The sequence below is a fragment of the Pan troglodytes genome, chromosome 16 (assembly GCF_028858775.2).
Source record: "Pan troglodytes isolate AG18354 chromosome 16, NHGRI_mPanTro3-v2.0_pri, whole genome shotgun sequence".
In the NCBI taxonomy this organism is placed as follows: Eukaryota; Metazoa; Chordata; class Mammalia; order Primates; family Hominidae; genus Pan; species Pan troglodytes.
Window position 1 is genome coordinate 89,307,832 of NC_072414.2, and position 24,631 is coordinate 89,332,462.

At 37.3% G+C, this 24,631-nt stretch overlaps 1 long non-coding RNA gene across 2 annotated transcripts in view; it reads right to left on the minus strand.

The window, feature by feature from the left end:
- The window catches only part of LOC104002448 (uncharacterized), a 185,608-nt gene that overhangs the window by 154,550 nt on the left and 6,427 nt on the right, over nucleotides 1-24,631 (minus strand). For both annotated transcript variants that reach the window (XR_010151529.1, XR_674759.5), the window contains exon 2: nucleotides 23,704-23,841. This is a non-coding gene — a long non-coding RNA (uncharacterized LOC104002448). The remainder of the gene's footprint in view (nucleotides 1-23,703; nucleotides 23,842-24,631) is intronic.

Sequence of the window (24,631 nt, forward strand, 5' to 3'; positions counted from 1 at the left end):
CAGGAACTGGAGCCAGGCTGAAGGGTCCTTAACCATTCAAAGTGTCAGAAGTGGGGAAGGTAGTCAGTTTGGGTTTATCCTGCTTTATTTAAAATTCTGTTGTGGCTTTAGCCTAAGGGTGTATCTACAGTCACTGAAAATAACTGGGGTGTCTGAGGTCATTTTCCTGACAGTTTGCAAATCACTTGAACCTGCTGTTATCATTTAAACAGCAGCAGTGGGAAATCGTGCACATTCAAAGCAACACTGCCTTCATGACAGGAAAAGATTTTCAAACGTGAGAAGGCATCTTACCAAGTAAAGATGCCATAGCACTCTTGGGTCACCTTGGACAAAATGCACTTTTCCTACACCAAACATTGGGTAAATTGTCAGTAAATTCAAGTCATGCAGGCACAGAGGTGAAGAATCCTAGAGCTAGAAAGATTTTTCTAGAAACAATCATCTTGAAATCATCTACTCTTTCATGATCTCACAGGGAAGACCTCAAGGCCAGATTTCCTGGAGAAGATCCAGTCTGGAGCCCAGCTCTCCTAACTCCAGGCCTGATCAGGCTCACTCCAGAGAGTCAAAGGCTGCGTATTGTATGGATGCAGATGATAAAAGTTCAAAGTTTCCAGCTAAATGTCTGGAGAGAGAGAGAGAGAGAGAGAGAGAGAGAGAGAGAGAGAGACAGAGAGAGACAGAGAGACAGAGAGAAACAGAAGTGTTGAAAACCTGTTACATCTATAGACTTAAGTGTGTGTAATTTCATTTCAAACCAACATTGTTTCTCTAACTCACATACCCAAACCCCTGAGTAAAATATATTTCTGCCAAATTTATTTTTACTTCCCAACAGGCCCATTTATGTACAATTAAATTGATTATCCAGCCAATTCTCTTCCATATGAAAGCAGAAAACTGCTTTAGCTGGTGGTTTTCATCTGTTAATTGGATTCTTACTTGCAAAGCCACATCTTACTTTTTATTTTTTATTTTTTGCTGTTTATTTTTCATTTGGTAGAAATATGTGAAAAAGTGATGTGATTGTTTTATTAAAATAACTCATTCTCCTAAAAATAAAGCCTTTTATAATCATTTCTCTTCAATATTTTCTAAATTTCTCAGTTGACAGTGTAAATATAGACTCAAGTAAAGTCATCCGCTATTTGGATTACTAAAAAAGATGTAATTCCATTTTGGACTCCTTCTATATAATGTCAAAGCAACTGATCCAGTCAATCTTTCACTAAAATTTGTCCATTGAATTAAAGAATAATTTGATTATATAGAGATACAACTGTAATCTTTAAAATTACTACTTGGTGTAATTCCATCGGTATTCTTGACTCCATTTGGGTGGTATGGGAAGAATAGAAGGGGGAGGTATATTAGAGGCTGAGAGTTTTTAATCTTATCCATTCTCCATTTTTCTGTATTTTTCTTTTATGTATCTGTTATAAAAAACAAAAACAAGCTGTTTCTAATTGGAAATATGACTCTCTGAATAAAGACTACATTTCCAAGCTTTCTTTGAAGCCATATTGAGTTCTCCAGAGAAACAGAACCTAGAGCATACACACACACACGTATACACACACACACACAAATATATACACATATACACATATATAGGTACATGCACACATATATACACACACATACATACATGTGTATATATGTGTATATACATATACCTGTACACAAATACACATACATACCTATAGGATATATATTTATATCTACCTATCTATATATGGAGAGAGAGAGAGAAAGAGAGAGAGATTTATTATAAGGAATTGGCTCACAGGATTATGGAAACTGAAATGCCTGATGATCTACCATCTGCAAGCAGAAGATCTAGAAAAGCTGGTGTTATAGATCCAGTCTTGGGTCAAAGGCCTGAGAAACAGGAGAACTGAGTATAAATTCTAGTCCAAGACCAAAAGCCTGAAAACCAGAAAGCCAATGATGTAAGTCCCAGTTTGATGGCAGGAGAAGACCAGCATCCCAGCTCGTGTACCCAGGCAGAGAGAGTGAATTCTCCTTTCCTCCGCCTTTTTGTTCTGTTCAGGGCCTCAGTGGTTGGATGCTGCCCCTCCCATTGGAGAGGGTCATCTGCTTTACTCAATCTGCCAGTTCAAGTGCCAGTTGCTTCCTGAAACACCATCACATACACACCCAGAAATAATGTTTAACCCAATATGTGGGCACTCCATGATCCAGTCAAGTTAATGCATAAAATTAACCATCACAGAAGTCTTGTTAGTAAGACTTGCCCAGTGAGATAAAAGTGGACACATTGAGTCTGGATTCTAAGGAGTGTCCCTGGAGCAAGGGTATATGGTCATCCCCCAACTCTTTCCCTTCAAATATAACTGTGATAGAGAGGCCTGGAGAGCTATATTAGGACATGAGTTGGTGATCACAGAACCATCTTAGTAGCCCTGGACTGCCTATAGTTTCAGAAGATAAAAATATAAATTTCTATATGGTCTAAGCTATTGTTACTTTAGGTGTTCAGCTACTTGCAGTTTAATGTAGTACTAACTCTTTTATGAAAGAAAAAGAGAGAGAAGAAGGTCAGGAGAGAAAAATACATGAATGTATAGTGAACATTTACTATTGCTTTAAGTGGGTTATTGGAATTAATGATCACAGCAAACAATATGATACTATGATTACCATATTAAGAAGGAAGAAACTAACATTCAGAAAGGTTAAATGCCTTTTCTGAATTTATATAACTAGGACATGACCAAGTTTAGTTTTGACCAAGTTCACTAACTCCAAACCATTATCTATCTCATCTAGATGGAATAGCATTGCCTACTGGAACTCTATTAAAAGTTGGTTTTTACCAAGGTGGAGGGCAGAATCATTTCACAGCGCCCAGAGTCCAAAATGTATTATACCAGTGTTTAGTGTCATCAAAAGCCTAAAAAGAAGTGAAGCTTCTTATTATAAAATATTTTTACTCCTTGAGAAATTTATTTTACACACCAATAAAAATGTATACCATGTTAATTAAAAATACTAATTTCTATATTAATAAACATCTTTTATTTCAATATCTTTTGGGGAATAAATCGAGTGAAATTTGGAAATTTCTTCTGTAAGAATTACATGTAAGAATTTGTCATCTAATTACTGCATCAAAGTGACTGATTTGTGCTTGTCAGATCATTGCCTTTACCTTCTTTTTAGCTTAGAAAAGATGCTTATGTTCAGAGACTTGGTTTAGGAATATTTCAAATATTTTACTTTATAGTGTAGGGATTTGCCAAGGTTTATTTTAGGTCCTTACTTTCTCTCAAGCCTTTAAAGATGACTCCTTTCCATTGGAGAGGTCTCGTCTGAATTGTCCAGCACTATTAACATACTATAATAAGAGGCTTTGACTTCATTGGGTTACAAGAGAACACGATGTATTCCAAAAGGAGCCTTCAGAAGATAGTGATACAGAGGGATACAGGATATACAGGTTATCTTCTGACCCACTTGCCTTTCCATTGATGTTCAGATACTTGGCTTTATGCCTTGGTGCTTTGACACACAAGCATCCAATTATTTTCAATTTAGATGTAGTTGTCAGCACCTTTGCTTTTCAACTCTGATCATGGGTTTCCTAAGTTTCAAAAGGAAAGTAACGTTGAAAAGAATAAGGAGAGGTTTGCAGATGTATGACTCTGTCCCTTCTTCTTCCACAAATTATAGTAGCATAAATTCTGACCACAAGGTTGAGTGGAAAGGAAGTTCACCATAGAAGCATAGCAAAGGTGCTATAGGTTCATAGAGAATGAGACAGACAATGATGTCATCCTCAGTTCCTTCCTCTCCCTGATTTTACACACCTCTCTACCATCCAACCTTGAGGCTTCATCTGAGAAACAGATTTCTAATTTCTTTTTTACTCACCAATGCCTCAGTCTTAGTCTAGAAACTTCAATAGTAAAAATGCTTAATTTTGGTGGTCAGTCCAGCGAGTGGGCACAAGATAGCCAATATTGGTTTGTGTTAGTCATTCATGTCTAGCATCTGTCTATTGCCTGGCTGAATGAAATGATAGGTTCAGTTTTGCAGGGTACGGTATGAAAAAGTATTTATTTCAAGTTATCATACTTAAGTTTATTCAAGGAATAGTTCAGATTTTATTGAAACCTGTGCTTTAATGGTCCAATTAGCAAAAATCATAATATTTTCACACGAGTGACTTGAATACCATGGTGTTGCATCTTATGAGTCTTCCCCAAGGAGTCCTGGAAAGTTCAAGTATGCTGAAGGGAGAGATTTAGTAGTCCTCTACAGAATTGTGTTACCATCTCAAAAATGCTCTTTGATTTAGAACTGGCAGTTCAAGTGTGATTATAAATTGTAGAGTAAATCATGATGGGGAAGGGGAATAAATATTATACCTGAGGGTTTGCAAGACACTCTCTAGACAGTAGAAAGCTTTAAATCAGCTAGTCTTGCTTATTTTCTCTTCTCTATAGAACGTTAGCCAAAATCATGATGTTATGATGGAGCATAGCTAAATGACTTGATGGCAATATTCACATGGCTATGTAGGAGAACTATTTGTTGTATTTATATGAAGTCTTGGATAAGAATTAGAATCTATCACTCCTTCACCAAAAAAAAAAAAATCAATTTAAATGAGTTCAAAGTAAGTAAGATTATTTTAGATAGGCTATTTTCCCAAGCTGTTGAATTGCTAAAAATGCAAATTAATATTTTCCAGTCATTAACACTGGAAGGATGTATTGTGAAAACAAGGTGTTTTAGGTTAAGTTAGAAAGCAGAGGAGGCTGATTACTCCCCTGTGATCATCCCCTGTTATGATGCCAGCATCCGCTGTTATGATGCCATAACAGATATTTGTTCCTGCTTCCTGTTGAAAAGCAGGTAACTACAACTAGATTGAACTTGGCAAGTGGAAGCCCACATAGATAAACCTATGCAAAATCACTGTTCTTCTACCATAGTCACGAGTCCATCAGACAAGGACAGCAGTGGCTGGGGGAAGGACCTGACTGACATATACAGAAGAGACCATCTATTTAAGACAAGCTCCTCTGAAGTGGATGACTTTTCATCATAATTCAAATGGAACATAAGTATCTTCACATATTGTGCCCTGAAGAAGAAACACTTCCTAGGCTTCATTGTTACCTATTTTCCAATCATTTCCTTTTAACGCCCTGACCACACAGCCAGACCTTTAGCTACTTGAAATGAATCAGTGTAGATCTGTATCTCTGGTCACTTCTCTTTGCAGAGAAAAATAAACAAAGAGGTGTACTGCTCAATGTCGCCCACTGCGAAAATATTCCTTTACCACTGCCCTTCAGCACCTCGCCTGAGTAAGGTTACAGTGCTGCAGTTGTCATTGTTTTTGGCTGGTTCCAGCATTTTACGCAGACTCTCTGTAATGAGATCTGAATGTTGTTCATACTTACTCACCAGAAACTCCCCATAATGTCATAAGAGAGGTAGAGAGAGAAGGGAATATAGCAGGAGTAGAAGCTTCAGGACATACCAATGTCGAATCCTATATATATCACTTCTGTTTAATGATGGAGTACTGCTGTGCATGGCCAATTTTATGACTGTGTGGATCAGAAAATATGCAGTTTAAAATCAGTAGCCTAGGTCACCTGGCTTGGTAATACTGTCATTCATAGTCAAGTGTTTTGTCTCTGCTAAGACCTAGTAATAAACAGGAGCTGTTTCTCAAAAGAAGAGTAAATACACACAGAAGATGGCAAAGTTTTGTTTCAAAATTCTGATGATTTATGTTGCATAGTGAATTGAGGGCATTCGCCTACAAAAGATGTCAATGGCTCTGTACAACATCCCTTCTGCCAGTGACCCTTCAAAGCACCAATAGAACTGCTTTGTCATATGGGCCAAAATCCCAGAACATTTCACCTGGCAATCTGAACTTGTTAGAGGATTATCTGTTACCCTGGGCCCCACTCAAACTGGTAGTCTTATGGATTACTTGGTAAATGGGTTGGATTAACACGCCCAAATTTGGTATATGTTGCCTCCAAAATCCAAAGAAACTCATTTTTTTTTCCATTGTGCTAAGAGGACCCAAATGCAGCAATTTTCCCTTACCTTGGAAGATATATGTTTATATGCTGAGACCATTAGATTCCTAGAAATTTCACCAAGGAATTAGGACTAAATTTTTGTGGGATGTATTTTCCATGCTCTAGCACACCTGTGCCTTCCTAAGATTTCCAGTATAATTACAACTTTCTGCTTACAAGGTCCAGTCAACATAATGTTATCAATGTAGTGGGCTAATACGGGGTCTTATGTAATAGAGATATGATTGAGGTCCTGTGGATTGGATCAGGGGTTAGAAAACTATAAACCATAAACCAAACCTGGCCTGTGACTTGTTTTTATAAGGCTTATGAGTTAAAAATGGTTTTTACATTTTGAAGGGTTTTTAAAAACACAAATAATAATATGGAACAGAGATTATATGGGGACTGCAAGTGTAAAATATTTACTAGCTAGTTCTCTAGTTGCTGGATAATACTACAGAGGGCTGGGTAATTAAAATAAGACAGTGTATAAGTGCATTGTTGTTCCTTCCAGATGGAAGCAAACTGCTTCTAGTAGTCTTCATTAACAGATACAGAGGGAAAAAACACATTTTACAAATCAGTAACCACATACTAGGTACAAGAAGATACATTGATTTGCTCCAGTAAATCAAGAATAACTGCAATTTAAATTATCATTAGATTAAGTCTATAATAATTTCCTATCTTCTCTAAAATCCATATTTTGTATGCATGGTCAAATAGGCAAGTTGAAAGGGAATACAATAGCAATTCACCTCTACACTCTTCAAGTCCTTCATAGCAGTACTGAATCTCTGGAATTCCTCTATAAATAAAATAATAAAATAAAAGCAATATTGCTCTTGGATTACTGTTTTGGTAGGTAGAAGCTGTACTATGGGCTTCCGTAATAGTCCTTACTAGAAAGCTCATTGAAATAATATAAAGATTTGGTGAGTTATTAAATATGCCTGTTTATGTTATTCATTTTGGAACTGAGCAAATAACAAAAGGCCAAGTTGAAGGACCCACTTGGCCTGAATCAAAATTCTGTTAATTAATTGCCTGGTCTCTATAAATCCCTAATATGATTGGTGGACAACAGCAAGATCTGAGAACTCCAGAAATAATTTATGACAGAGCCAGTACCCAGTAATCCATGAAAAGTCTGAATAAGTCCCCTTTCCCAAAGCATAGTTACCCTATTTAAGGGCTAGACGTCCCTTATGGGAATACAAGGAAGAATATTATATAAATTGCTGGCAGACTTGCAGGTTTATCTCTCATGAGGATTGGACTTTGTATCCACTTAAAGGATGCTAGCTGAGGAACCAAGACTTTCAAAATGTGGTGATTTGAGTGAAACTTCTGTTAACAAACCTAAAACTTTGCTGATTACACAAACATGGAAGGTTTTTGAAGACTCCTCATCTATTTCAGTTTTAAAGACACTGCAGTCAATTGGCCTAACAGAAAGATCTCTGAAGGTCAAACCATTCTGATTACTACTCTTGCTCTGTTGCCTATTTAGAATCACCACTTGAACTGTCTCTGGTAGTTGTCTTCACTTGGCCCCTGTCTCCCGAGCAACCCATCTTCAAGGGTCCAGTTCTATAGCAGCATTTCCCGCTCATAATCTTGACCTAAACAGAATAGCCACCACAGAACTCTTGAAGACAATGCTTCTCTTAGCAGTGTCTCTCTCAACGCATTGAGAAATTTGTAGAGGCAGTGTTCTCTGAACTTTCCAGGGTAGCATAGCAATCTAGCTAGAGTTAAGCGAGGAACGATTACATAGAGTACACAAAGACACCCCTGTCATCCTAAGCCTTGAGGAGCCTTCTCTTCAGTATGTAAAGGAGGCTCAGGATTCTTACCTACCTACTAGTAGCCTAATAGTGTTGGCTACTATTTAGTTCAGCCTCTAGTCAACCAATTGCACAATTGAATAGAGTCAGTCCCACCTCTTGCTCTACTGCATTGAATCCAAACTCTCTACTTACTACATCTCTGTTAGTAAATATTCTCCTGGCCAAGTGTGATGGCTCATATCTGTAATCCCAACACTTTGAGAGGCTGAGGAAGGAGGATCACTTGAGCCTAGGAGCTTGAGACCAGTCTGGGCAACACGGTAAGACCCTGTCTCTAAAAAAAAAAAAAAAAAAAAAAAAAAAAAATTAAAGAAAATTTAGCTGGACATGGTGGTCCTCAACTACTCAGGGTGCTGAGGGAGGAGGATCTCATAAGCCCAGGAATTCAAGGCTGCAGTGAGCTATGATAGCACCACTGCACTCCAGACTGGACAACAGAGTGAGACCCTGTCTCAAATTAAAATAAAATAAAATACAATTTTTTTCTGATTCAATATTATATCCCTTCTAACTTGATCCAACACTTTTATGGGCCAATATCATAACTTGTCCACAGGTTTCTGTTAATCTAAATTGGCAACACCTTACTAGTCTGTTGGTGCATGTACTTATACCTCTAGGTCCTCAGGGACTGGATTATGGTTTCAGGTCCAAAAGCAATGAGAGACAGTGGGTAAATCCTGAAGATCATCAGTACCCTGAAGACGGTGACCTAAGTAAAGGCTATTACAGGTTATTCAGGAAAAATCGTCACCTCCTTGGATGGAGACAATATGGCTGCTTCTACTGGCAAAGGAGGCTTGCCAGAATTTAAAGTGTAATGTCTTCAGCTTCACTGGAATTTCCCCATATGTTTACATCCTAAATTTATAGGTTCTCCCTCTTCCCAATGAATGCCCTAGCTTTAAGTTGAGATTCTTAAAAGTTGTGAATTTAATTTGCATTGTTATTTAGCCACCATCAGGATTAGCTTTGAGGTTTGTTTTTCAGAAATCTTACCATTGTGGCTACGGGGATAAGAGTTTATGTTAGGGCAGCCAGAAAAGCTTCTTAGCCCTTGATCTAGACAAGAAGCTAAGAATTAAAGCCTGAACTTTTCATTTTCTTTATTCAAGTTATCCTGTGCAACCAAGACCAAGAGACATTATATTCTCTATCCTCATTAGAACATTATTTGTTATTAGTTACTTGCCCAAAGCTTTGCCTTCAAAGAACACTTGCCTCCAGCTGACTATAGATGATAATCTAAAGAATGTTTTGCCAATGCACGCCAGGGACTACCAGTGTCCTGTTTATCAGTGACATCAGGTCTTCAATGCTCCTACGTCTAGTCAGATCAGAGAACCAACTCCAACTTTAAGGTTCTTCTTGGAACAATTACTGCATTAGTCATGGTCCCCTCAAGATAGTAGAGCCACTATGAGTTTTAGGAGAATAAGAGATGTGTTATAGAAACTAGACCTTACACAAATGCAGACATAGAAAAATGGAGCTCTAGAAGGGATAGTCAAAGACCAGAGAGTCACTAACAAATTTTCCTGAATTGCTGGCATGAATGAAAGATTAAAGCTTAAAGAGAAATCTGAGACTTCAAGCATGTCTAGTATCCAACTGGAACCATGAAGAGGGAGTTCACAAAAGGGTTACATAGAAGTTGTGGTCTCTGTGTAGCTACTGCCTCTGCAGGCTTATGGTAAAACATCTAGTGGTGGGCCTATGGTTGCAGTTGGGCCACAAAGCCAGAGTTGGATATGAAGTGGAGGAGAGAGAGGAAAGCTGGATTCATACCCAGTGGGTGACTTTTCTCTCTTCATCTCCAGGTTGATTGAGACAACCATCTGAGAACAACAGCCACCACTTGACTTCTGCTTCTGCAGCTCAGCAAGTTCCTCTTTGATCCCTATTGTGCTAGCTCAGAACCACACAGGGGAAGTGACACTGGGATGTGCAGAGCAGATCTCAGCCACAGGTCTGCAAATTTCTAGTTGTATGTCCTTACGCAGGGCATTTCATCTTTTTAGCCCTTTCTGCTTCTGTACATTAGGAACAGTATGATGGTTCTGTTACATGATGTGTAAAAAATAAGATGATATTTTAATGCAAACTTATTTAAGCATATAAAGGAAAATATTTTTCTTCTACATTAATTGCCTTGTATTAACTACTATACCATGCAAGACCCACACAGACTAACTAATTCCTAGAAGATACTTTATAATAATAGATTGTATGGTATTTAGAGAACCAGCAAAGAAAATAGATAGATAGCCTTTGAAGCTAGATCTGGGTATGAATGTTGACTCAGAAACTTACTAGTCATATATCCTTGAGCAAGTTGCTACACCTCTCTGATCCTCTGCTTTTTAAAGGGAGGATAATGGAAATTGGACAACACCACCTGCTCTTTAGAACTATCCTAGGGATTAGAAATAATATACTGGCCATTTACCCATAGTTACCACTTAATAAATGTTTATCATTATTTCCATTATTATCATTCAGACTGCAAAATACCCAGTGCAAGAATTAAACTCACTCCTACGACAGTTACCTGAGCACTTAGAAAATAAATTAAAGTTGTCCATGTGTGTCCATAGACAGGCACTGTCCTCAGAGGATTTATGGCTTATTCACCTAGCTTTGTTTTGTTTTGTTTTAATTTCCAGGGCCTGGTACAGGACGTGACTCATACTAGGCCCTCAGTAACAATCAGGACTCTGGGAACTTTGGCATGTACACACAAGCTGCCATTTTCCCCGCTCTAAAGTAAACCCATCAGAGATCTTGAAAAATCTGCATTTTTCTCTTTAGAATTCTCATGTAAGATGTGAAGGATCTGATCTACAAGACTTAGAAATGGACAAAGAATTGCACACATGCACACACAAAAATCAGTGCTGGGTAGCCTGGCTCTGCAAATGGCAAAGAAGAGTGCTCACTTGTCAGTAATCATTATTTTACATACCTTAATTCTGGAAAGGGCACTATCCCCCTGAAAGTATGCACAGGTTAGAAGACCATTCCTTTACAAAAAACCAAACACCGCATGTTCTCACTCATAGAGATGGGAATTGAACAATGAGAACACATGGACACAGGAAGGGGAACATCACACTTTGGGGACTGTTGTGGGGTGGAGGGAGCGGGGAGGGATAGCATTAGGAGATATACCTAATGCTAAATGACGAGTTAATGGGTGCAGCACACCAACATGGCACATGTATACATATGTAACAAACCTGCACATTGTGCACATGTACCCTAAAATTTAAAGTATAATAATAATAAAATTAAAAAAAAGAAGACCATTCCTTTAACTAACCAGTATCAAGTCAATTAGCTGTTAATTCATGAATATATGATTGAGCATGTCAGTGGATCACCTGGATTATGGAATGAGAGTAAAAAAGAGATCTTTGGGATCAAGGCTATGAAATTGATTCTCCTTTTAATCACAATGAGTTCCTGGGAAACATATCACAAATATTGAAAGGCATAGAAATTATTATTCTTTACTTGTTCTTGTAAAGTTTACAAGAAATGTTTTTCAAAAGCATAGTATATTCCCTCCTAAGTATCATTCAGTCTAGTAATGCATTTTACCCAATATACCTCTGAGAGTACAAAAGGTTGTGATAAGGTTGTGCTTATAGGCTATGGCAGGCCATTGATTGGATTTCTACTTAAAGTTTTTCTTTTTAAGATTCTATCTAAAGTTGAAGACTTTTATAAAGATTAGCCTTGTAAATGTTGCTGTATATTTTCTGTGATGGTATTGTTAAAGATACTATTGATTATATTATATTTCTATTTACTTAGAGACAAAATCCAAAATATGAATTTTGAAATTCTTATATCTGGATATAAATACTGACATGAATAGCAATTATATTTTCTTCCTATAGAGTGTTCTGTTAATGAAGCACTTTCCAATTTATGTACATCAGTACATTTAATTTTTCAGTAACATTTTAATGACAGTTTTATTATCTGTATTTTAGCTAACACTATGACCAGAAAGAATAAATTTCTGAAGAAAATTTAATTTACTAAAATTCCAATTAGTAAGTAGAAGAGGCAAACGACCATCCACATTGTCTGATCTCAAGGATATTTATGGGCCATCCTAGTGTTCCACTTTTAAAACCAGTGTAGTCATCGCTCAAAACAAAATCTTTGTCTTCCTTAACATTTAAGTCAGAAACCAAACTGAAACATGAAAAATGTAGATGTGGGTTGGAAGTTGGCCCTTGTTCATTCTATTATCGTTCTCCCGGTGCTGTTAGCCTCCATTGCTCTGAGTAGGGTGCTGGAAAATAATATAAAAGTTTGTGTCTCCAACAGGCAGAAGTGCATTCTCTTTTACTTGTTCAATTAAATGATTTGACCTAGAGGCAACAAACAGGTTAAGTTTTTGGCTTTCAAAATTGGCCATGATTTTTCTTTCTATTAGGAATATTATGAGCTGCTGAAATTCCATGTAATGGATGTAAAAGTCAACAAAAACCAAAAAAAGTCCTTAACTAGCAAAGACTCTGTTTCCTGCCAAAGCAAACACTATCCCTAAAGCATCATTGAAAGGCGTTCTTATCAGAAACAGGCCAGACATATATAAAATCTAATTACGGAAGAAATATATTCTAGAGAAAAGAAATTGTGACACTGGTGAGTCATAGCCTCATGATCTAGATGGGAAATGACAGTGACTCATAGCTGTTGGTATCCCATGCTTCAAACTGGTTTTAGCTTGACTGGCCCCCGCATTTGAAACATCTGCACGTGACTAGAAGTCTCAATCTGCTTAAATTTCAATACATCAGAAAACTAAATCCACCTCCACTTTGTCTTCCACCTCCATGGTTAGTTCTTCATAGTGTTCAGAAAGTTCATTTAAAAATAAAGCTAAATTTAGGTCATTCATCTGCTTACAATCTAGGAACACATCCCAAAGTCTTCCACATCCAAACATACTCTACCCTATGGGGTCCTGCCTTCTCTGACTTCACATATTTTTCTCCCTACAGCACACTGCATTCTAGCTCATGGCCTTCTCTCTGGTCGGAAATAAACCAAGCTTGTTTCTATCCCATGGACTGTGTGCTGAATCCTTCCTCTGACAGGAATGCTCTCCCGCCTTCTTCCACCCCCCTTTTTTTTTTCTTGTATTTCATTCTCAGGTTAATGTCATCTTGCCAGGGAAAACTTCTCTCATCACTCTATCCAATGTCTCCATTTTCAGAATATATACTGAATTCAAATACTTCTTCTTATCTCTACTGTCATTTAGCAACAAGCTTCTTATCATTTCTTGCTTGGATTATTGCAATAATTTCAAAACTGGATTGCCTTCTTTCAATCTTGCCCTGCTTCCACAGTTTATAAGTATAACGTCGCTGTGATCCTTTTAAAACATCACCGTCTAATTCATGTCATTTTTCCTCTTGATATATTCCAAATGTGCCCCCGTCACATAGAACAAACATCAAAATTCTTATATTATTCTCCAGGGGCCTGGGTGGCCTGACCCATGACTCTGACATCATCTCCTACCCACATCCCTTGCCTCTGCTCAATACCCTGAAACTAGATTCCTGGCTATTTTTCTTTTCTTTTTTTCTTTTACTTTTTTTTTATTATACTTTAAGTTCTAGGGTACATGTGCACAGTGTGCAGGTTTGTTACATATGCATACATGTGCCATGTTGGTGTGCTGCACCCATTAACTCGCCATTTACATTAGGTATATCTCCTAATGCTATCCCTCCTCCCTCCCAACTAACTTCTGCCTCAGGTATTTTGCATTCTTCCCTCGAATAGCTTCGCTACCCATTCTCTCACTTTCTCCCAGTCTCTGCCCAAGAAAAAGCTTAGTGAGGGCTTCCTTGATCATCCTCTAAAACACTAATACTCACTCCAGTCCCTATGTCAACACTGCTAATCTCTCTTACTATGCTTGGCTTTTTAACTTTGCACTGATCACTATCTGCTGTATTCTACATTTAGCAACTTATTTAATTACTATTTATTGTCTATCTTTCTGCAGCTAGAATATAAGCTCTATGAGGGCAAGGACTTTGAAGTTTTTGGTGCACTGTTGTCCCCCTGGTTTCTAGAACTGTGTCTAGTACTCCATAGGTACTCAAATATTTGTTGAGTGAATATTGTATGATGGAGTCTTTTTCTCTTTACTAATCTAATCCTCCTCTAGTCATTCATTGCAACAACAAAACTTCCAGCTGAAAATATTCAAAATCTCATGATAGTCTCTCCTCCTCTCATTGCCTTGAAGTCTTCTTAGCACCCAAGACCTTAGATTCCCTTCCCTTTACCACAATGTCATTGCAAACATTTCCTTAGTATTATTTCTGATTTATAATTCTAGGCCAGCTGGCCTTTACTACTAACTCATTCTGTTGCTATTACATGATTTTACGGACACCCATCAATCCGTCTTCTTGTGTACTGTTCAAGTATATTTCTAACCATGTGACTCCTTGGCTTGAGAACCTTAAATTACTCACTACTGATGGCACTGCTTCTTAAATATTTTATAGTAAAGTAGTAGCTTCTCCTCCAATTTACCTCAGATTGAAATTTGTGTAAAACATAATTAAAAATAAATGAAAAATGGGAGCTACAAATGGAGTTCAAGTTTATTGTTAGATTTGGCAGATATAAAATTATACTTTAGTTACTATACTCAGGATAAAATAATGGAAAACAAAAGAATTTGAATGGCTTTGGTCACTGAAAATATAAGTACAGACAATATACAGAGAAAATCTTTATTGCACTCATAATTTTCTGTTGTTCTGTAATCAAAAATTAAAAAAAAACTAAAAGAAATAGCTAATCCCCATACTGAATGCTTATAAGTATACTTTGAACCAATACTCATATATGTCAATGTGTAAATCATAATTGTGAAAAATTTGCTTGCTTTTGCTTTTTAACTCATGTAATCTATATTGAATTGTGGCAACCCTACCTGTGGTTGATAATGTATACCTGAATTGTTTCCAAGTTTTTTTTTTTAACAATACTCAAAGGAGAGAAAGCAATCTTACAGTATGTTATGAGACTAGAAGAGGAGATTTTAAAGCAAGCTCAGAAAATTCTTTTATTTTCTTTTATTCATACTGAAGCAAATAATGGTATATTATAAAATTTTATTTTTAATTCTTAATTGGTAGCAAGTTCCAATCTTCTAATGTCCTACATAAATCTGTCTTTTGATTGAAAAGATGAAGCTTGTATCCCTAAATTTCCTATGTGTCATTCAACTTTTGATAGAAAGTAAAAATTTTAAACTGTCCACCAACTTGTAGTTTGTACTATTATGACCTTTTATAAATGTGCAAGATCAAGACCATCAACTTTTTATTAAAAATCATTGTTAAATTATGAAATATGTTAAAACAATCTGTAGAAACTCTGTTCTTACAAGCTTCTAATATTTGCTTTTGCCCTTCAATTTTACCTTCTATTTGCATGGGAACATTACTATTAATTTAAAATACCAAAGATATGAGAGAAACAAGCAGGTCTGGTTGTCCAATTAGCATTTTTTAAAAAGTTGGGTCCAAACTGGTGACTTCTCTTACAGAAACACTAATAATTAATCTTCCAGTTTAGACTTTTGAAACAAAGATTTTTCTCTTCAAAATCTGTACCTCAGCAAAAAAATCATTGTTCATGATCAGTTTCCATATTATCCCATAAAATGAAAACACTTTCAAATGCAATACACTAGGCTTTGTGTAATTCACAATTTTTACCAAGTTACTAAGTCACTGTTTAGTTCAGCTGACATCGTTTTTCATATCAAAACATTCTCAGTGAAGGAAGCAGTTTATTGATTTATTTTCTGGTTCAAGTACCTTAATCTAGGTAACGCCTTAATAATGTTTTCCACCTGGGCGTGGTGGCTCATGCCTGTAATCCCAGCACTTTGGGAGGCCAAGGAGGGTGGATCACTTGAGGTCAGAGTTCGAGACCAGCCTGGCCAACATGATGAAACCACATTTCTACTAAAAATACAAAACTTAGCTGTGCGTGGTGGCGCATGCCTATAGTGCCAGCTACTAGAGAGGCTGAGGCATGAGAATCGTTTGAACCCAGTGGGTGGAGGCTGGAGTGAGCCGAGATGGTGCCATTGCACTTCAGCCTGGGCAACAGAGCGAGACCCTGCCTCAAAAAATAAAAAATAATATTTACCTTGCATTGCAGCTGTGCCATCAAATGAATACACTCATATACAAAATAGGCACGTAACCACATTTACTGATATGAATCATGAGCTTGGACATTGAGGCAATATGAACTTACTGTAAAACTTTATGAATAATTATTTTCATTGGCTACTACTTATTTAATCAGACACTGTTGACCTGGAGTCCAGTTTGCACACACTTGGAGCAGCACTGTTCTCAGCACGATTCACAATAGCAAAGACTTGGAACAAACCCAGATGTCCAACAATGATAGACTGGATTAAGATAATGTGGCACATATACACCATGGAATACTATGCAGCCATAAAAAATGATGAGTTCGTGTCCTTTGTAGGGACATGGATGAAGCTGGAAACCATCATTCTCAGCAAACTATGGCAAGGACAAAAAACCAAACACCTCATGTTCTCACTTATAGGTGGGAATTGAGCAATGAGAACACATAGACACAGGAAGGGGAACATCACAAACCGGGGCCTGTTGTGGGGTAGGGGGAGGGGGGAGGGATAGCATCAGGAGATATACCTAATGTTAAATGACGAGTTAATGGGTGCAGCACACCAACATGGCACATGTATACATACATAACTAACCTGCACGTTGTGCACATGTACCCTAAAACTTAAAGTATAATAATAAATAATTTTAAAAAGGCCAATTTTGGACCTTCTCTTTTTTCTCACCCAAATACCTTTTCTCCCTCCCTATTCACTCTTTAGTACCTTGCTTCGTGTTTCACCAGGAAAACTGAAGCGATCAGAAGATAATTTCCGTCTTCCACTATGACATGCACCATTGATCAGTGTCAGCCTCCGTGCTCTCACACTTGGCTTGTTACTCTCACCCAAGACAATCCCTGCACTAGCACTCTAGATACCATCCCCTCTTGCCTACTCAAGAACGTCCCCCCAGCAATTCTCCCCTCTGTCCTACTCCAAATTTTTGCTCTCTATTGGATTTTTTCACATCATATAGAATCTGTTATTTCTCTCATTTGAAAGATCACACACACACAAACATACGCTTATGTCCTTGTCTTCACTTCTTCCTCCAATATTGGCTTCATTTATTTGCTTCCCTTCACAGTAAAAGTGCTTATAAGAGTTGTCTATATGCATCGCCTTCCATCAATCTCTTGCTACTCTCTTTGAAGACTCTCCAACCAGGCTTTTCACTGCACATCTCCAGAAGAACTGCTCTCACCAAGTTCACCAATGACCGTCATACTGCCAGATTCAGTAGACATTTCTCAGACTTCATCTACTTGGAGGCCCAATTTGCATTATTATTTTTTTGATATGCTTTTCTGTTCATTCTCACTCCCTTGGTTGTCTCATTCTGGTTCAATGTTTTAAATACTCCCTTGTATGTCGATGACTTGTGTTGTTACACCTTGTGTTGTTATCCCTACCCTACTTGCCGCCCCACTATAATGTCTAACTATAATGTCTAACACCCAGACCTGGTATCAGAGTATTGCAACACCATTCATCCTATTGCTCAGGTCAAAAGTTTCCTTTAGATCTTTTTTCTCATATTCCACATCCAATTCCTCAGCAAATTCTGGGTGTTTTGTGTATAAAGATATCCAGAAAGTATATGTGGATGTACATTTTCACCACTTCTGCCTCAACCATGATGATTCTCACCACATCGACCTCTCACCACATTCTCACCACATTCATCGACCTCAACCATGATGATTCTCACCACATCGACCTCTCACCACATTCTCACCACATTCATCGACCTCAACCATGATGACTGCTCACTTGGGTTACCACAACAACATCCTAAGGTACAACATCCATGTTTGTACCTTTGCTCTCCTCTGCAGCCCATTATCGATATACATTCAAAATGATTTTTTAAAAATACAAACCAGTTCATATTATTCCTCTTTCCAAAACCCTCAAATATCCCCTTATTTCACTCAGAGTAAAATTCTTGGACCTTAAAATAGATCTCTGCCCTGTCTCTTACCTCCCTGACCATGTATTTTCCTTCTCCTCCCCTCAGGTCTCAAGCCCTTGCAGTCTCACCAACCACATACCAGCCATGTACTGTCTTTGGATAATTTTCTGTTTCCTCCTCCTGAAATGCTTCTCCTTCAAATTGTTGTTGTTGTGTTAATTCTTTTGCTTTTTCAAGTCTTACCTCAAATATTATCTTCTTAACAAAGCTATTTTGACCAACTGATTAAATATTGCAACTTCTCCTTCCTTCCCAGGCATCCTACTCACAGTTACTATATAAATGTGTATATTTATTATATTTATTATTTATTGTTTGTCTTCACCCAAATAGAATGTAAACTCCCCCAGGGCAAGGATTCTTTCTGTTTTCATTCTGTGACAAATTTCAAGTGCCTAAAATAGGGTCTGTTACATAATAGAACTCCATGAATATCAGTTGGATTAATAAAGGAACTAATGATGGAGAAGTAAATTCCTTACATGAAACTTATACTTGAAAGGGTCCACGAATTCTCAGAAAAATAATTGAAAGGACCCACAAATTCTTAGAAAAATAAATAGGACAAGACCACACCTAAGATATTAATTGTGAGATTTAAGAACACAAGGGATAATGAGAAAAGCATAATTTACATATGGTTAATTGGATGCCATGGAGAATGGAAAGCTTATCAACCTTGGCAATGTTAAAGTAAAAATAAGAGTATAGATTCTCAGAGGTGAAGGGGCATGGCAAGGGAAAGGTATGAGTTACAAATTAGGGAGTCAAGAAGATAGTAAATAGGGAAAATATAACAGGTAATGAATAAATAAATAAGGCCCAAATACAGCCTATCAATAAATGGTCACTAAAAATATAATTTAAATATATAGCCATGACCTCTGAAAGAACTAACATGGTAAATGACAAGAAAAAGGGCTGCCTTTTGGGGACAGGATCAGGGATGAACCAGGGCTGCTTCATTTTAGACATATGGACTGATAGGAACTTTTAAGAGCTGTTGTGCATTTGAACTACCCCTTTAATAGCAGCTGTTATATGAAAGGGGCCTTTGGCACTGCTAGAACCAAAAGAAACGTGAAACTCCTTGACTTGCAAGACTTTCTCTACAATATAATTTAATCACATACCTTAACATACATTTTGTAAATTAGGTTTAACACTATATAATAGTTCTTTGAATTACAGGCATTATTCCCTCTTGAGTACATATATCAGTCATTAGCCTCTTCTTTAGCCCCTCTAGAATTATGGGGTGTTAACTATCATCCAAGACATATATTTTACCTCACAGGACTAGGCTCCATTACTGGAATCACCTAGGTGCTTGATAAATGTGTCCCACAAATTAATTTTTTTAATGTCCCATGGTTTTTTTTTTTCAAAATTCTCAAAAATTTTCTCTAATTCCTCTATAAAAAAATACACACATGAATATGCATGCATGTGTGCAATCATGTCTCTTATCTTCTCTCCAGCTACACTATCAACTCCATACTTGGGACACCTTCATTTTTACAAGCTGTCTTGCATGTAATGCAAGTTGCTAAATATCTGATTACCAAAGGCGTTACGTGAAGTTGATAAATATCTGTTAAGTGAACGGATGGTAAATAAATCGGTTGTGTCAGTACCTGACAGTGGACCATTTTCTATGGTTTCTGTTGATAGAAATGTTTATTTGCCTAATGGAGACTGCAAGTGACAAAGGACAATTCCATTTTGATTTAGAAAGTCCATGTTCATAAATTTGAAAAAGTGACATAACCGGGACAGACTTCAGAATAATTTTGCCATAATGATAATAACAATGATAATGGTAATGACAACAATAGCTCCCCATTAGCAAGCAAGCATATACTCTGTGTTAGGCATGGTTCTGAGCTCTGTCATTCAAATCTAACTAACCCATTCAACTCTCACCATCATCTTATGAGGCAGTGAATATTCCTGAATGGTCTTCCTCGCATTACAAAGGGGGAAGATGTTAAGAAGCTTGACCAAAGTCCCCTAGCTCTGATATGGCAGAGCTACACATTGACTCCAGGCAATCTGACCACACTGAGTGAAATATCAGGCTTTACATAAAATAATCCTGGGAAACTTGTCCTTTTCTTAGCAGATTAATCCTTTATTTTGGACATGTGCATGCTAGGAACTTCCAAATTAATATATCTAATTAAGCTACTCTTTAATAGGAACCTCTAATTGAAAAGGTCCTTTCGCTCTACTGTGACGAGTGGAAGTGTGGGTCTGTGGAACTCCAGAAAACAGAGAGCCCCACTCAAAAGCATGATGTTAAGCCCTACCGAGAAAACTACCAGCCCTTAGTGTCAGGGGAATCAACATCATCTTCTACACTCCCTGCAAAATGTGATTTTGAAGAGTCTGCTAAAATATTTTTTTGCAACACCACAATCCCCATTAGTAGAATATTGAAATACCTATATATACATCTATCTATGATTTTTCTATTAAGATTATCATCTAAAAATCTACTCGAATTACTAGTCAGTGCCTCAAAATTCAGAAATATCTTGCAAAAAATGTTAATGGTAAACGAAGAAATAAACCCTATTGGGATAAATAATAAACTCAAATAACTGATGGTTCAAAAAACGTTTCTACCTATCCTGTACAATAAAACATATGCTGAAGGATTCAAACACAATCAGAATCCAGTCAATTCAGTGAGAAGAAAAATCAGTTGACAGAGTAAGAGACCCATGAACATATCCAGGTAAAATCATGACATTCAAATGTTATAAATATTTTTATTTTAATTGTATCTTTTTTCTTTTCTTTTTCCTTCTTCCATTTTCTTATGAATCTCCTCAATCACTAGTCAGAGCTTAGACATTGCCAATACATTTCCAACACTGATCTTCGACAAAACTGACAAAAACAAGCAATGGGGAAAGGATTCCCTATTTAATAAATGGTGCTGGGAAAACTGGCTAGCCATATGCAGAAAACTGGAACTGGACCCCTTCCTTACACCTTATACAAAAATTAACTCAAGATGAATTAAAGACTTAAATGTAAAACCCAAAACCATAAAAACCCTAGAAGAAAACCTAGACAATACCATTCAGGACACAGGCATGGGCAAAGACTTCATGACTAAAACACCAAAGGAAATTGCAACAAAAGCCAAAATTGACCAATGGGATCTAATTAAACTAAAGAGCTTCTGCAAAGTAAAAGAAACTAGCATCAGAGTGAACAGGCCACCTACAGAATGGGAGAAATTTTTTGTAATCTACCCATCTGACAAAGGACTAATATCCAGAATATACAAGGAAGTTAAACAAATTTACAAGAAAAAAAATCAAAAAGTGAGTGAAGAAGAACAGGCACTTCTCAAAAGAAGACACCTACGCAGACAACAAACATATGAAAAGAAACTCATCATCACTGGTCATTAAAGAAATGCAAATCAAAACCACAATGAGATACCATCTCACACCAGTCAGAATGGCAATTATTAAAAAGTCAGAAAACAACAGCTGCTGGCAAGGCTGTAGAGAAATAGGAACACTTTTACATGGTTGGTGGAGGTGTAAATTAGTTCGGCCATTGTGGAAGACAGTGAGGCAATTCCTCAAGGATCTAGAACCAGAAATACCATTTCACCCAGCAATCTCATTACTGTTATATGCCCAAAGGATTATAAATCATTCCACTATAAAGACACATGCATACGTATGTTTATTGCAGCACTATTTACAATAGTAAAGAGATGGAACCAACCCAAATACCCATCAATGATAGAATGGCTAAAGAAAATGTGGCATATAAATACTATGGAATATTATGCAGCCATAAAAAATAAGTTCATGTCCTTTGCAGGGACATGGATGAAGCTGGAAGCCATCATTCTCAGCAAACTAACACAAGAACAGAAAACCAAACACCACATGTTCTTACTCATAAGTGGGAGTTGAACAATGAGAACACATGGACACAGCAAGGGGAACAAAATATACTGGGACCTGTCCAGGGGTGGGGGGCCAGGGGAGGGAGAACATTAGGACAAATATCTAATGTATGCGGTCTTAAAACCTAGATGACGGGTTGATGGGTGCAGCAAACCACCATGGCATGTGTATACCTATGTAACAAACCTGCACATTCTGCACATGTATCCCAGAACTTAAAGTACAATAAAGAAAAGAGAGCAATATTAAGGGTCTTTTTATACCTAATGATTCATTACTAAGATTACTCAAATCTACAGTCATGTTCTTGAGCATGAGTTATCTGGTGGCACAGGCCTTTTCAGAGGCCATAAATGTCCATTAACCACTAAACATCAACGTTATGATCATTTATGTAAAGTGTCAGAAGTCCATGTTAGTGAAACAGAAGCAAATTCTCTTTTCTTAGTCATACAGTGCAAGTGTTTGTTGAATATCTGGTAGTCTAGGGCTCGTGTGTACTTCCCTTTGAGTTACTGCAGGTGACAGAAACCCTACCTCCCTGTCAGCTCTCAGAACAAATCACCCCAAATTATCCTCATCATTTCCATAGCTAGTATGAGAAAATGAGTATAAGAAATAAAAATCTAAACATTTCCTTAAGAAAGGTAGAAACCTCATTAACACCTTCATTTATTTTCCTCATTAACATTGTTTAAGCACCCATCTTTTTTGGAGGTTGAAAAGAGTTAAGATTAGGGCCTTCCAACATGCTAAATGACACAATGCATGATCATTTTTTTCCGAAAATCTAGAATTTGTTTGTAAGTAAACTGGAACAGGCGACATACATATATTTCCTACACTTGATCTTAGCCAACATAGCGAGAAGCAATCACACATATGTATTTCCCAAATAAATGTTTACCTCACTGCAAGCCAAAGTTCATAGAAGGTTTGTTTGACATTTCAAAACTAAGCTTAGTTTTATGCACAGTGAGTTCCTATCTATATCAAACTCAAATAAATTTCCAGAAAGTGCTTTAAGCATCTTAATAAAAATAATCAAAGAATGGCTCAGAGGTATTAAACACTATTTTGGAGTCTTTCTTAGCAATCATGTTGCTAGATACACACATTTTAACAAATATTTAATACAGTTTTTAAAATACTACCTCTTATTGTAGAGAAAAGATATTTCTGAAGCTTGTTCCTGTATAGCTGTGGATAGCAGAGTTCTAGAGATAGATGCATATATAGTAAGGCTGGAGAACAAGGACTAGGAGTAAGAAACCCTTTCTTCCAGTCCAATTAACCAGCACCTGGCTGCTGAAGCTAGAGCCCCAGCTCTCCTTTGGAGCACTCAGGCCACTTCCTTCCCGCTCAAGACATGTCAGTGGCCCTGAATCACACAATTTGAGAAGATGATTTATAGCTGCAGCTACTTGACTCTCTGACTTTTTTGGGGGGGAGAACTGGCCAAGTCTGCCATTTTTTACTCATCATGGTAAAAACGGACAACCATGGTGCAGTTGCTTTTGTGTATTGGGAGACCAGTACAGAAATTAATCTGAGGTACGACAGGGCATCTTTACCAGTGAAAAACAATACAGGGCGAGGGCGTCCGCACACTTACATTTAAGGGAGCATATTGTAGTGCAAATTGGGTCATCGCAGGAAATATAAAAGCATTATTCCTCTGAGATTTGAAAAAAAAATGTAATTACTTCTTCCACCAAGCATGATTCTTTTCAATAACCTTCATTTTTGTCCCCTGGAAATGAAAAGAGGTTTCTGTCAAAAAGGCATTTCCTCTGACTCTGTGTCCTTGAGCTGCACAAAATGTAAACCATTCCCTCCCTCCTTCTTTTGAAGAAAAAGGGGGCTTCAATCTTTCCTTCTGAACACGGTCCATTTAAATAAGGAGATGGAGTCCCATCTTTTCCATCAGCCCCATTGTTTGACTTGTCAGTAATAACACTTGAGCTGAAATTGTACAGGCGTCCCGCTAATTTAGTAATTATTGACATGGTGCTGAGCAGGAAATGATAGCAAACAGAAGGAACGGTTAAGGAGAAATGAAATAAAAGATGTTCATATCATTGTTGAATAATGGTTGAGATCATTTTGTGCTTTAAGTAGGCCCAAGACACCTTTTCCCATTTTCCTGACACATTTATAATTTATGCTTTGTAATAGTTCCAAATATTTTTAGGACACTGGACTTTGTTTGAGAATCTTACCGGACTGAATGAGAGTCACGCCACACACACACACAGGAGTGGGCGAGGTGACCTGCTGCAGCCTCCCATTTAGAAGACAGCCCCTTTCTCTCTGGCCTGCCTCTCCTTGTTTTGAAATTTATATTTCTATTTATCGTGTCTCAGCTCTAGCTAAGATTTCTGCTGCCAGGCTAGGCAATGTGACCCATGCGGTTACAGGTGTAGATAGTGTTCATTTGTGTATTTATTTTCAAATCTGGAGGCTCTGCTTAGTCATAAGAATTTCTCTAGTAATAAACATAGATTATCTGGCTCATTTAAAGAAAGTTGCATATTTGTGCA